General features: G+C 41.7%; 1 long non-coding RNA gene across 1 annotated transcript; it reads left to right on the forward strand.

Annotated features, from left to right (window-relative positions):
• The first annotated feature begins 12 nt into the window (after positions 1–12).
• Positions 13–11,231, forward strand: LOC132345904 (uncharacterized). Its single transcript, XR_009495481.1, has 2 exons — positions 13–651; positions 9,535–11,231. It is a non-coding gene; the product is annotated as an uncharacterized lncRNA (long non-coding RNA).
• Positions 11,232–14,518: the final 3,287 nt, after the last annotated feature.

Consider the following 14,518-nt stretch of genomic DNA (forward strand, 5'->3'; position numbering starts at 1 on the left):
CCAGTACGCCTGCGTCGCCCTTACCCAGAGTGTCACGAGACCCAGTCAGCTGATTTCAGTTCTTCCGCCTCCTGTTCCACCCTCTTGTATGCATTTCTCCGCCCTCCCCGTCGTATTCGCCTGCTTGCCATGAGATTCCGCGTTCAGCCTGCTGGCTGGTAGACACGCCTTCCTCCCCAAACGTAGTTGAGACATGCGCAGAATCTCCAGGAAGATGGTGGGAGGAAGACTCCACGCCCCGCGCGAAAGGAATCTGCATCTCAGCCTGTGGCTTTGAGTTCTGCTCGTGGTCGTTGTGCAGAACAGGTTATGTACTCTTAATCTCATGAAGTGTTGTTTTAAAGCATTTACCCAGTCTTGTCTTGAAATGCCGTGGAGTATCCGCGGGAAGATCTATACCGCGTTTGCTGGATTGAGAGCCAGCAGTTTCACCAGCTACTGAGACTCGCAGAAAACAGCTGAAAAGAGTTTAAATATGTGTTGGTTTGGGAAGTCACCGAGACCAAAGCTTCCGAAGTACAGACGGCGTTTTCCTGCTGGGAGTGCCAGAAAAATAATACTGATAGCTCCCATTTATTGCTAATCACGTGTCAAGGGGTTTGCTTAGTTAATCCTCAACACTGTGGAGTAGGAATTATCCTTGTTTTGCAGGTAAACTGAGGCCCCTCTACACAGTAGGGGACTCAAGGAATCTGACTCCAAAGTTTGTGCCTTTTCTATTATCTCTCTAATGTATGTGGAAGCTGGAAGAGAGGAATAGGGTTAAAGAAAAGACAGTAGTGTGTGTTACCTGTGGGTAAGGGTTTGATTAAATTCACTCTCCACTCCCAGATCTGAGACCTAGAGACCGCAGTTCAAAAACAACTTTAAGTTAGTTTAGTTACTTTTCTTCCAACACTGCAAATTTTAAAACTCTCATGGAAACTACAAAAGATAGCTGATATACGTGGCTAGCATGAATGCATTATTTTATGACGGTTAAAGGTCTCTGATAAGAGGTTTGATAACTGCTCAGCAGAGCAGTGCTAAGATAGTATTGTTCTTTGAGTGGCTGACTCATTTTTAGAGATGGAAATTGCAGGATGGAAAACGCAGGCAATGGTTTTACAGATTTTTGTTTACTGATTCTTTTGCCCTTTTGCCCTACTTGAGGTCCAAAGAAACTGCTTTTATCTTTACAGTAGACTTTCCTGAATTGTGACAGTAAGATAAGGTACATCTCAGTCAGTTCAGTTCAGTTGCTCAGTCTGGTCCAACTCTTTGCAACCCCATGAATTGCAGCATGCCAGGCCTCCCTGTCCATCACCAACTCCAGGAGTTCACTCAAACTCACATTCATCGAGTCAGTGATGCCATCCAGCCATCTCATTCTCTGTCGTCCCCTTTTCCTCCTGCCCCCAATCCCTCCCAGCATCAGAGTCTTTTCCAATGAGTCAACTCTTCGCATGAGATGGCCAAAGTACTGGAGTTTCAGCTTGAGCATCATTCCTTCCAAAGAACACCCAGGACACCTCCTTTAGAATGGACTGGTTGGATCTCCTTGCAGTCCAAGGGACTCTCAAGATCTTCTCCAATACCACAGTTCAAAAGCATCTATTCTTTGGCGCTCAGCTTTCTTCACAGTCCAACTCTCACATCCATACATGACCACAGGAAAAACCATATCCTTGACTAGACAGACCTTTGTCAGCAAAGTAATGTCTCTGCTTTTGAATATGCTATCTAGGTTGGTCATAGCTTTCCTTCCAAGGAGTAAGCGTCTTTTAATTTCATGGCTGCAGTCACCATCTGCAGTGATTTTGGAGCCCCAAAAAATAAAGTCTGCCACTGTTTCCACTGTTTCCCCATCTATTTCCCATAAACTGATGGGACCAGATGCCATGATCTTCGTTTTCTGAATGTTGAGCTTTAAGCCAACTTTTTCACTCTCCACTTTCACTTTCATCAAGAGGCTTTTTAGTTCTTCACTTTCTGCCATAAGGGTGGTGTCATCTGCATATCTGAGGTTATTGATATTTCTCCCAGCAATCTTGATTCCAACTTGTGCTTCTTCCAGCCCAGCGTTTCTCATGATGTACTCTGCATATAACTTAAATAAGCAGGATGACAATATACAGCCTTGACGTACTCCTTTTCCTATTTGGAACCAGTCCGTCGTTCCATGTCCAGTTCTAACTGTTGCTTCCTGACCTGCATACAGATTTCTCAAGAGGCAGGTCAAGTGGTCTGGTATTCCCATCTCTTTCAGAATTTTCCAGTTTATTGTGATCCACATAGTCAAAAGCTTTGGCATAGTCGGTAAAGCAGGCGTAGATGTTTTTCTGGAACTCTCTTGCATTTTCGATGATCCAATGGATGTTGGCAATTTGATATCTGGTCCTCTGCCTTTTCTAAAACCAGCTTGAACATCTGGAAGTTCACGGTTCATGTATTGCTGAAGCCTGGCTTGGAGAATTTTGAGCATTACTTTACTAGCGTGTGAGATGAGTGCAATTGTGTGGTAGTTTGAGCATTCTTTGGCATTGCCTTTCTTTGGGATTGGAATGAAAACGGACCTTTTCCGGTCCTGTAGCCACTGCTGAGTTTTCCCAATTTGCTGGCATATTCAGTGCAGCACTTCCACAGCATCATCTTTCAGGATTTGAAATAGCTCCACTGGAATTCCATCACCTCCACTAGCTTTGTTCATAGTGATGCTTTCTAAGGCCCACTTGACTTCACATTCCAGGATGTCTGGCTCTAGGTAAGTGATCACACCATCGTGATTATCTGGGTCGTGAAGATCTTTTCTGTACAGTTCTCTGTATTCTTGCCACCTCTTCTTAATATCTTATGCTTCTGTTAGGTCCATACCTTTCTGTCCTTTATCGAACCCATCTTTGCATGAAATGTTCCATTGGTATCTCTAATTTTCTTGAGGAGATCTCTAGTCTTTCCCATTCTGTTGTTTTCCTCTATTTCTTTGCACTGAACGCTGAGGAGCTGAGGAAGGCTTTCTTATCTCTCCTTGCTATTCTTTGGAACTCTGCATTCAGATGCTTATGTCTTTCCTTTTCTCCTTTGCTCTTCACTTCTCTTGTTTTCACAGCTATCTGCAAGGCCTCCCCAGACAGCCATTTTGCTTTTTTGCATTTCTTTTCCATGGGGATGATCTTGATCCCTGTCTCCTGTACAATGTCAGGAACCTCAGTCCATAGTTCATCAGGCACTCTTATCAGATCTAGTTGCTTAAATCTATTTCTCACTTCCAGTGTATATATAATCATCAGGGATTTGATTTAGGTCATACCTGAATGGTCTAGTGGTTTTCCGTACATTCTTCAATTTAAGTCTAATTTTGGCAACATGGAGTTTATGATCTGAGCCACAGTCAGCTCCTGGTCTTGTTTTTGCTGACTGTATAGAGCTTCTCCATCTTTTGCTGCAAAGAATATAATCAATCTGATTTCTGTGTTGACCATCTGGTGATGTCCATGTGTAGAGTCTTCTCTTGTGTTGTTGGAAGAGGGTGTTTGCTATGACTAGTGTGTTCTCTTGGCAAAACTCTATTAGCCTTTGCCCTGCTTCATTCCATACCCGAAGGCCAAATTTACCTGTTACTCCAGGTGTTTCTTGACTTCCTACTTTTGCATTCCAATCCCCTATAATGAAAAGGACATCTTTTTGGGGTGTTAGTTCTAAAAGGTCTTGTAGGTATTCATAGAACCATTCAACTTCAGCTTCTTCAGTGTTACTGGTTGGGGCATAGACTTGGATTACTGTGATATTGAATGGTTTGCCTTGGAAATGAACAGAGATCATTCTATTGTTTTTGAGATTGCATCCAAGTACTGCATTTTGGACTCTTTTATTGACCATGATGGCTACTCCATTTCTTCTAAGGGATTCCTGCCCACAGTAGTAGATATCATGGTTATCTGAGTTAAATTCACCCATTCCAGTCCATTTGAGTTCACTGATTCCTTGAATGTTGATGTTCACTCTTGCCATCTCCTGTTTGACCACTTCCAACTTGCCTTGATTCATGACCTGACATTCGAGGTTCCTATGCAATATTGCTCTTTACAGCATTGGACTTTGCTTCTATCACCAGTCACATCCACAACTGGGTATTGTTTTTGCTTTGGCTCCATCCCTTCATTCTTTCTGGAGTTATTTCTCCACTGATCTCCAGTAGCATATTGGACACCTATGAACCTGGGGAGTTCCTCTTTCAGTATCCTATCATTTTGCCTTTTCATACTGTTCATGGGGTTCTCAAGACAAGAATACTGAAGTGGTTTGCCATTACATCTAAGAGGTAGTAATAGGAATAGGTGGTTGGTTGTGGGAAGACTGTTACAGGATGGAACTAGGATCTGCTGGCTGTGATGTGCAGTAAAGGGAATCTACTGGCTTCAGGTTTGGGGGAAAGAAAATGCAGTGCTTCTTGTAGGTGTCAACTAAGGTGTGCAGGTCTCTAATACTGAGAAGACCTGAACTGTCCTATGGCTTTCAGGGAAAGATTTTTAAAGACAGGGTGAGGGAGAGAATTGCTGGGTGTGTGATCAGCTCGGGGACATTTTTCTGATTGTTTGGTGATGAGGTAATCAGGAGTCAACATCATCAACCTTCTGATTCCAATCAGTCTGGGGTCCACATGCTTGTAAGCAGTGTACAGTTAACTTCTTCTACCTGGTGGAAGTTTCGGTAGCTGCAAAACAGCTCAAAAGGGTGTGGCTCAGAACACTATCTATAGCCTTTGGGGGGTTAGTCGCTAAGTCATGTCCGACTCTTGCAACCCCATGGACTGTAGCCTGCCAGGCTCCTCTGTCCATGGGATTCTCTAGGCAAGATTACTGGAGTTGGTTGCCATTTCCTTCTCCAGGGGATCTTCCCAACCCAGGAATCGAATCCTGGTCTCCTGCACTGCAGGCAAAGTCTTTACCAACTGAGCTACAAGGGAACAAAAGCTCCTTGACTTTGTTTAATGGCTAGACTATGTCTGATTGACCATTTTCTTTTTCTTCTGCATTTACTGACCTGATTAAGTTTATACTTGGAACTCTGGCAAAGCCTAGGAAGCTGAAGACAGAGTCCTACCTACTGAGTAGGACTCAGATTTAACTAGGGACCCAGATTTAGGACTTAGATTTAGTAGGACTCAGAAATAACTCCAGAAAGAATGAAGGGATGGAGCCAAAGCAAAAACAATACCCAGTTGTGGATGTGACTGTTAACTTCTTCTACCTGGTGGAAGTTTGTTTGTTTGTTGTACAAGTAAGACCCAGGAGAGAAAGAAATTCCCTGGTGGCTCAGTAGGTAGGATTCTGTGCTTCCACACTGCAGGGAGCATGAGTTTCATCCCTGGTTGAGGAACTAAGATCCCACATGCAATGCGACATGGTCAAAAAAGAAAAAAAGGAGGTTGTTAGAGGACATGAGGGACAGGGAATCTGTCCCAGGAAGGCCCATAGGCTCTGTTTGGTTACATCGGGCCTAAAATAGAGTAGGAAGGAAGAAGGTGGAAGGGAGAAGGTAAAAGCAATAGGACTGCTGAGTTAAGGGGCCTTCTTGGCTCATCCCAGGAAAACAGAAATTTGTGTTTTTGTAGCATCTTACAGATTACAAAGACTTCCTATAATCCCAGAAGTAGATTTTGGGTGTATTATTTTTATTTTATAGAGGAAAAACGCCAGGAGAATCTAAGAAACTTCCCCAAAGTGAACTAACTCCTAAAGATTGAGCCAAGATTTAGTTACAGGACTAGTTATATCAAAGCCAGTAAACTATTATACCTACACACTATCTCTCTGTTTCAACATTTGGGACAAATAAAATCCATACTTGGAGTTAGGAGGAGCCGTAGACAGTGACTTTCCCCTTCCCTTGCCCTGTCCAGCCCCTCAGCTGTAGAGCAAAATTCCCTGCCTCCCAAAAGATTTTTTTCTTTGTAGTTTAGAAACCACTGTCTTTGTATTCAGCCAACTTGCCCTCTGTTTCATGAATAGTTTTTTTTTTTTTTTTTTGCCTGTTCCTCTTCTGTGACATCCCTTTTAAGTATTTGCCAGTATAACATGTCAACTTAAAAAATAGTCACAACCTAAAAGTTGAGACTCATCTCACACACTAGCACAATAATGCTCAGAATTCTCCAAGGGAGGCTTCAACAGTACATGAACCAAGAACTTCCAGATGTTCAAGCTTGATTTAGAAAATGCAGAGGAACCAGAGATCAAATTGCCAACATTCGCTGAATCATAAAAAAAAAAAAAAAAAAAAGGCAAGAGAATTCCAGAAGAACATCTACTTCTGCTTCACTGACTATGCTAAAGCCTTTGGGATCACACCAAACTTTGGAAAATCCTTAAAGAGATGGGAAATACCTGACCACCTTACTTATCTCTTGAGAAATCGGTATGCCGGTCAATAAGCAACGGTTAGAACAGGGCATGGAACAACAGACCGGTTCCAAATTGGGAAAGGAGTATGTCAGGCTGTATATTGTCACCCTGCTTATTTAACTTATATGTAGAGTGCATCATGTGAAATGCTGGACTGAATGAAACAGAAGCTGGAGTCAAGAGTGCCAGGAGAAATATCAATAACCTCAGATACACGGATGACACCACCCTGTTTCACAAAGTGAAGAAGAACCAAAAAGCCTCTTGATGAAAGTGAAAGAGGAGAGTAAGTGAAAAAGCTGGCTTAAAGCTCAACATTCAGAAAACTAAGATCGTGGTATCCGGTCCCATCACTTCATGGCAAATAGATGGGGAAACAATGGAAACAGTTACAGACTTTATTTTCTTGGACTCCAAAATCACTGCAGATGGTGACTGTAGCCATGAAGGTAAAAGATGCTTACTCCCTGGAAGAAAAGGTATGAGAAACTTAGACTGCATCTTAGAAAGCAGGGACATTACTTTGCCAACAAAGGTCCGTCTAGTCAGAGCTATGGTTTTTCCAGTAGTCATGTATGGATGTGAGAGTTGGACCATAAAGAAAACTGATGCTTTTGAACTACGGTGCTGGAGAAGACTCTTAAGGGCCCCTTGGACTGCAAGGAGATCCAGCCAGTCAATCCTAAAGGAAATCAGTCCTGAATACTAATTGGAAGGACTGATGCTGAAGCTGAAATTCCAATACTTTGGTCTCCTAATGTGAAGAATTAATTCCTTAGAAAAAAACCTCGATGCTGGGAAAGATTGAAGTCAGGAGAAGAAGGGGACGACAGAGGATGAGATGTTGGATGGCATCACTGAATCAATGAACATGAGTTTGAGCAAGCTCCAGGAGTTGGTGATGGACAGGGAAATCTGGCATGCTGCATGGGGTTGCAAAGAGTTGGACGTGACTGAGCGACAGAACTGAACTAAACTGAAAGGTTGAGAGTTTTGTTTAATTTGGTGGGAATTTGGGGGACTTCAAACCCAGAAGATAGCATTTTAAGTGACACTAAGAGAACTGCTCCAAGGAGGAAAGGAAAGGACCCAGGTTATATAGAAGTTTTGCAACAAAGAGCAGATAGTCTGAACATCAAAAGATTGTTGTTAATTAAAGAAAACCAGATATCATATGTTAAGGAATTTAGCGCTTCTCTATGTATGAGAAGATGCAAGTCTGGACTCACTGAAATCACTCCTTTCATATGCATCTCAGCTATCCTCAGCCAGTATCCAGTGATTTTCACATCCTGAGCTCTCTTGGGGACGTGGCTGCAGCCTGATGGCTGTTGGATCACAGGTATTCTCCCCATGAGTGCCCTTAGGGCTTACCAGCTCACTTGGGCAGGGATTTCTGATGACTGTGACATCCTTGTTTACTGATATGGCAGGAAATATTTCATGACCCAAGAAAATCCTCCTATCTGCCCCCCTGTCCTTTGCTTACTGGGCTTCCCTGGTGGCTCAGATGGTAAAGAATACACCTGCAATGCAGGACACCTGGGTTCAATCCCTGGGTTGGGAAGATCCCCTGGAGGAGGGCATGGCAACCCACTCCAGTATTCTTGCCTGGAGAATACCCATGGACAGAGGAGCCAGCAGGCTACAGTCCATAGGGTCACAAAGAGTTGGACACAACTGAGTGACTTCACTTTCACTTTTCACTTTCATGCATTGGAGAAGGAAATAGCAACCCACCCCAGTATTCTTGCCTGGAGAATCCCAGGGATGGGGGAGCCTGGTGGGCTGCCGTCTATGGGGTTGCACAGAGTCGGACACGACTGAAGCGACTTAGCAGCAGCAGCAGCAGAGCGACTAAGCACACATATACCTCTGCTTCTATCACTCTGATTAACCGTCCTGGCCTCCAACTCTGATCTTTAGAAGCTGTATTCTCTGCTCCTTACAGGATGTGGTTTCAAGCCTGTCCCCTGGTTGTTCTTAATTGATTTGCACAAGTTAGTCAGTATCCTTCTCAAAACACTAGAACCAAGCAGCAGAGGCAGGAAAGGTATTTCCCTATACTTCTGTTAAATGAGGTCCCACTGCCAGCCATTTTTTAAAGGAGTGACTCATACAAGCATGACCTTCAAACTTCTCTTTCTGGATTAATCTTTTAAAATTTTTATTTATTTATTTTGCTGCACCAGGTCTTACTTGCAGTATGTGGGATCTTAGTTCCCTGACCAGGGATGAAACCCAGGCCCCCTACATTGGAACCTTGGAGTCTTGGACACTGGATTACCAGAAAATCCCTGGATTTGTCTTTTTATTCAGAATATAAGTTTACACAAGATTTTCTGATACTTTTATAGTGTACACATATCAAGTTTACAAATTATACAAAATATACTTAGAGCATTTCACAGCTTTTTTGATATCAATAGCTTTTATCAGTGGCATATGTTACTGTACAAGGCAGGGGAGGTTTAAGACTTTAGACGTGAGACAAACACCTGCTTATCAAGCTCTCTATTGCTGTTAAATGGACCTGCCTAATTATATCAAAGCCCAGATCCTAAATGAATCCCCAAGAACTCTATATAAATATATTCAACTGTTTCCAACATAGTAACCTATCCCCAAGATGCTGAATACTTGAAATAAAGTTAAAATACCAGATCTAATATGAAAAAATCTAAAATATTACATTTAAAAGTTTATATTGATTACATGTTGAAATAATATTTTAGTAAGTATTCAGTTAAAAGAAGACATTATTAAAATTAACTTCACTTTTTTTAAAAACTGTAGCTACTAGAAAATGTAAAATTATATATATGGTTCATGTAAAACATCTCTTAGAAGATGCTGCTTAGAAGGTCTTGTGCAGACACAGTTAGAAAATACTTTCCAGTTGAGCTGGCAAGCTTGAAAGTCCTAAGAATCATTTTCTATTGGACTTCATTTTTTTGTTGTTCTTTTTTGAAAGTTTATTGTGTTGAAGAGGCAGGTCAGGTGATCTGGTATTCCCATCTCTTGAGAAATTTGTATGCAGGTCAGGAAGCAACAGTTAGAACTGGACATGGAACAACAGACTGGTTCCAAATAGGAAAAGGAGTACATCAAGGCTGTATATTGTCACCCTGTTTATTTAACTTCTATGCAGAGAACATCATGAGAAACGCTGGACTGGAAGAAGCACAAGCTGGAATCAAGATTTCTGGGAGAAATATCAATAACCTCAGATATGCAGATGACACCACCCTTATGGCAGAAAGTGAAGAGGAACTAAAAAGCCTCTTGATGAAAGTGAAAGTGGAGAGGGAAAAGTGGGCTTAAAGCTCAACATTCAGAAAACGAAGATCATGGCATCCAGTCCCATCACTTCATGGGAAATAGATGGGGAAACAGTGGAAACAGTGTCAGACTTTATTTTTGGGGGCTCCAAAATCACTGCAGATGGTGACTGCAGCCAGGAAATTAAAAGATGCTTACTCCTTGGAAGAAAAGTTATTATCAACCTAGATAGCATATTGAAAAACAGAGACATTACTTTGCCGACAAAGGTCCGTCTAGTCAAGGCTATGGTTTTTCCAGTGGTCATGTATGGAAGTGAGAGTTGGACTGTGAAGAAAGCTGAGCGCCGAAGAATTGATGCTTTTGAACTGTGGTGTTGGAGAAGACTCTTGAGAGTCCCTTGGACTGCAAGGAGGTCCAACCAGTCCATTCTAAAGGAGATCAGCCCTGGGATTTCTTTGGAAGGAATGATGCTAAAGCTGAAACTCCAGTACTTTGGCCACCTCATGTGAAGAGTTGACTCATTGGAAAAGACTCTGATGCTGGGAGGGAATGGAGGCAGGAGGAGAAGGGGACAACAGAGGATGAGATGGCTGGATGGCATCATTGACTCGATAGACATGAGTTTGGGTGAACTCTGAGAGTTGGTGATGGACAGGGAGACCTGGCCTGCTGTGATTCATGGGGTGGCAAAGAGTCGGACACGACTGAATGACTGAACTGAAATGAACTGAATACCAAACTCTTCATCCTTCCCCCCACCCACCCTTGAGAACCACAAGTCTCTTCTCTATACCTGTGAGTCTGTTTCTGCTTTGTAAATAAGTTAATTTGTGTCATATTTTAGATTCCACATATATGTGATATCATATGGTATTTGTCTTCTCTTTCTGACTTACTTCACTTAGTATGATAATCTCTAGTGGACTTGACTTTAATTTCTTATGTAGTTGTTGTTTGTCTCCTGTAGTTTTTCTCAAGTTTTATCTCTCCACATATATTTAGTTTTTTTTGTGTGTGAAACTAAAACACATGTTTACATGAAACACGTTTCTTGCTTTCATGTAGACTTGAAATTATTGACAACATTGGCAAATTATGACATGAGAATTCATATGTGTAGTTTCCAGAGCAGAATTTGCCATCCTGAAATATGTCTCTTTGGCATATTGTTTTAAGCTGGCTATTTTCTGAGAAACAGAATACATCAGAAGTGCTCTGAAAACCAATAATACTTGCACTTTTGTGAGAAACATTACATTTGTAAGGGAAATCTCCATTTGTAAGAGCATCTTCCTCTCTGACGCTGGAAGAAGAGGTTTACCAAATCTCTTGAAACTTATCAACAGAGTAAACAATGACTTAAGTCTGTAACAAAATCACCCTCATTTTTTGTGCTTTTTCTTGCAACCTTTCTTAACTGACTTTCCCTACCTGGCTTTTTCTGACTTTAGCTGAAGATGGTATTTAAAATATAAGAGCTTTGGCCATTTTGAGAGATTACTCAGTTTTCCTAGGTCTCTCCCATGTATACCATGTTATTAAACTTTGATTTTCTCCTGTTAATTTGCCTTATGTTATTTAATTTTAAACCATCCAGAAGAATCTAGAAAGATGAAGGAAAACTTCTTCCTCCCCAATACCTCCAATCAATTACAGGAAATAATCTAGTTCTGACCATATTATGAAATAATGTTTCATAATATGAAAATTATGAAATACTTGTTGTATGGTTTAACAATTTGAAACCATTAATGAAATATTAACTGATTAAGGAAAAGTCCTTTCTGTGTCCTTTTCTCTTGTTAAAATTAACCCCAGGGCTTCCCTGGTGGCTCAGTGGTAAAGAGTCTGCCTACCAATGCAAGAGACATGGGTTTAACCCCTGATCTGGGAGGATCCCACCTGCTGTGGAGCAACAGAGCTGGTGCAACTACAGCTATTGAGCCTGTGCTCTAGAGCCTGGGAACTGCAACCACTGAGCCCACGTGCCACAACTACTGAAGCTGGGTGCCCTAGAGCTCATGCCTCACAACAAGAGAAGCCACAGCAATGAGAAGCCCACACGCTGCAACTCAGCCCCTGCTCCCCACAACTAGAGAAAAGCCCATGTAGCAACAAAGACCCAGCACAGCCAAAACAAATAAATAAGATTATTTAAAAAATTAACCCCAGCTGCTCTTTTTGCACTATTGGTTACCAAACTTAACCTGGGTCCACTCACCTGCTGTGCAGCAAAGCCAATCTACTGACTTAAGTTGTGGTAAAGGATAGTATGGCCTTTATTGCAGGATGCCAAAAAAGGAGGATGAGCAATTAATGCTCAAAACACCCAAATTTCTAATCGCTTTCAGGGTAATGTTTTTAAAGGCAACATTTGGTGCAGGGTGAATGACTTTCTTCCTGTTGGTTGGTGGTAAGGTGACAAGTGATGTTCAGAAATCTTAGTCATTGACCTGCTGATTCCACCTGTTAGGGAAAGCACACTGACTGAAACCGCCCACACCCTGGCCAGGCACTATAGTAACCATTTGCGTGAGTTGTTTTACGACAGGAGGTCCTGGTAAGGAACATGGAACTAATAAGCCACCACCAACCGGAAGAGTTCAGGAAAGGTCAAAATGAGACACCACATGTCCGACCACCTCCCAGAATCCTTCTTGTTGGCATCCATCTTGGCTGAACAAGGTGTGCACCACGAGGAAGGACTCTGAGTCAGAATGATTGGCCAGAGACAACCTGGAAACTAACCCCATCACCATAAAATCCAAAACTGCGAGGCACGTGGCAGAGCAGTGCTCCTGGGTTCCGTTTCCCTACTGCTCTCAACCCGGGCACCCTTTCCCAATAAAATCTCTTGCTTTGACAGAACATGTGTCTCCTCAGACAATTCGTTTCTGGCTGTTAGACAAGAGCCCAGTTTCAGGCCCTGGAAGGGGTCCCCCTTCCTGCCACACAACAAGTCTGAAGTCTGTGTATTTGTGATCAGCATGTAGTCACCATCCTTCAGCTGTGTGGTAGTCTTAGTTTCTACAGAAAAACTCAAACATATGCATCAAATTCTTATGTATATTACTTGAGGAGGAACTAGGACTCTGTTTTATTGCTGAACTATTGTTTAAGCTGTCATTACTTTTCTTGTTTGACTGCTTTTCTTTTATTTCTGTATTCCTTCATTTCTCTAATTAGTAACTGCTTTAGTCTGCTCTTTGGAACTCAGGGAAAGGCTAGGAGACAAAAGCCTTTTTCTACAAATAAGAAGGAGAAGACCCCTTAGGGTCCCACTCAGTTCCAATATGAGGACTTTCCAATTCAGTATTCTTGTTAGTTAATCCGAACTCTTCCCGTATTACCAGATATGAGAAAAATCTAAAGCCTTACATATTTTTTTCTGTAGAGGATTTTGAAATGAGCAAGTTTCCCAACACATTGTGGAATTACTAAATTTACACATTCTTAGCCGTCTGCACTTGAAGGAAATATAAGGTGGTTAAAAAAACAAAAAAACTGAGGCAAGTCCCTTATTCTCTGTAAAAGATTAATAATGCAAGCTTCAGTTTTAAATAGAGTTAGGAGACCAAAACGGGGAGCTCTCCCACACTGTGATGATAGCAGACCTCAAGAGGAAGAAAGACTCCTTTTATTTTCCTGGCAAGGACTCAACCAATGAATATGGCCATGGCTATGGACATATTGCTTACTATAGCCTTTCCAACTTCCTTTTTTCCTGTATAAAGCATTCTCCTTCCCTTGCCATGGCTCACCATGGTTGCAGACCCAGAATTGCAATTCTCAACAGATCCCAAACACATCTTTTCTGGAGAAATATCTGGCAGCTCATTTCTTTCAGGTTAACATCTCTTTGAGTCTCAGTTCTGTTATCTGTAAACTAGGGATATTGATACTTACCTTGGGAAACTGTAGTGAGAGTTAAGTAACATTGGAGCCTCTGCTTACGCACCACCCAATAACTTAGTTTCCTCACCAAATGTAAGGTAATCTCAGAGTATCCAACTGGTATGTATTATACTTGTTCTTGAGTTTCCTTGGACTCACCATAACAATATAAATAGACGTTTTAAAAATATTTATTTATTGGCTGCACTGGTTTAGGCAGGTGGAATCCTTTTTGTTGCAGCATGGGGAATCTAGTTGCAGCATGTGGCCTCCAGTTCTCTGCTCAGACCCAGGTCTGGGATCAAACCCAGGTCCCCTGCACTGGGAGGGTGGAATCTTAGCCACTGGACCACCAGGGAAGTCCCTATACACATTTAGAGTATTGTTCAAAAAAGGGGGGAGGTTTGTGTTCATTCTTGACAACCATATTAGTATAGTTACAGCATGAAAAATTGTAAAATAATTCATGCCAAAAAGATGTCATTATTCCTTTATTTCTTACAAAATAACATAAAGTCAACTTGCTAAAGTCATATACATGAATGTTAACAATGCAAAACGACCTAAATGTATGAGTATTTGTCTTTACAGTATAATATTTGAGAAACAAAATAGGAAAAGAAGTACGTCAAGGCTGTATATTGTCACCCTGCTTATTTAACTTATATGCAGAGTACATCATGAGAAATGCTGGGCTGGAAGAAACACAAGTTGGAATCAAGATTGCCAGGAGAAATAGCAATAATCTCAGATATGCAGATGATACCACCCTTATGGCAGAAAGTGAAGAGAAACTCAAAAGCCTCTTGATGAAAGTGAAAGAGGAGAGTGAAAAAGTTGGCTTAAAGCTCAACATTCAGAAAACGAAGATCATGGCATCTGGTCCCATCACTTCATTAGAAATAGATGGGGAAAGAGTGGAAACAGTGGCAGACTTTATTTTGGGGGGCTCCAAA

The sequence above is a fragment of the Bos taurus genome, chromosome 1, assembly GCF_002263795.3.
Source record: "Bos taurus isolate L1 Dominette 01449 registration number 42190680 breed Hereford chromosome 1, ARS-UCD2.0, whole genome shotgun sequence".
NCBI classification, from domain to species: domain Eukaryota; kingdom Metazoa; phylum Chordata; class Mammalia; order Artiodactyla; family Bovidae; genus Bos; species Bos taurus.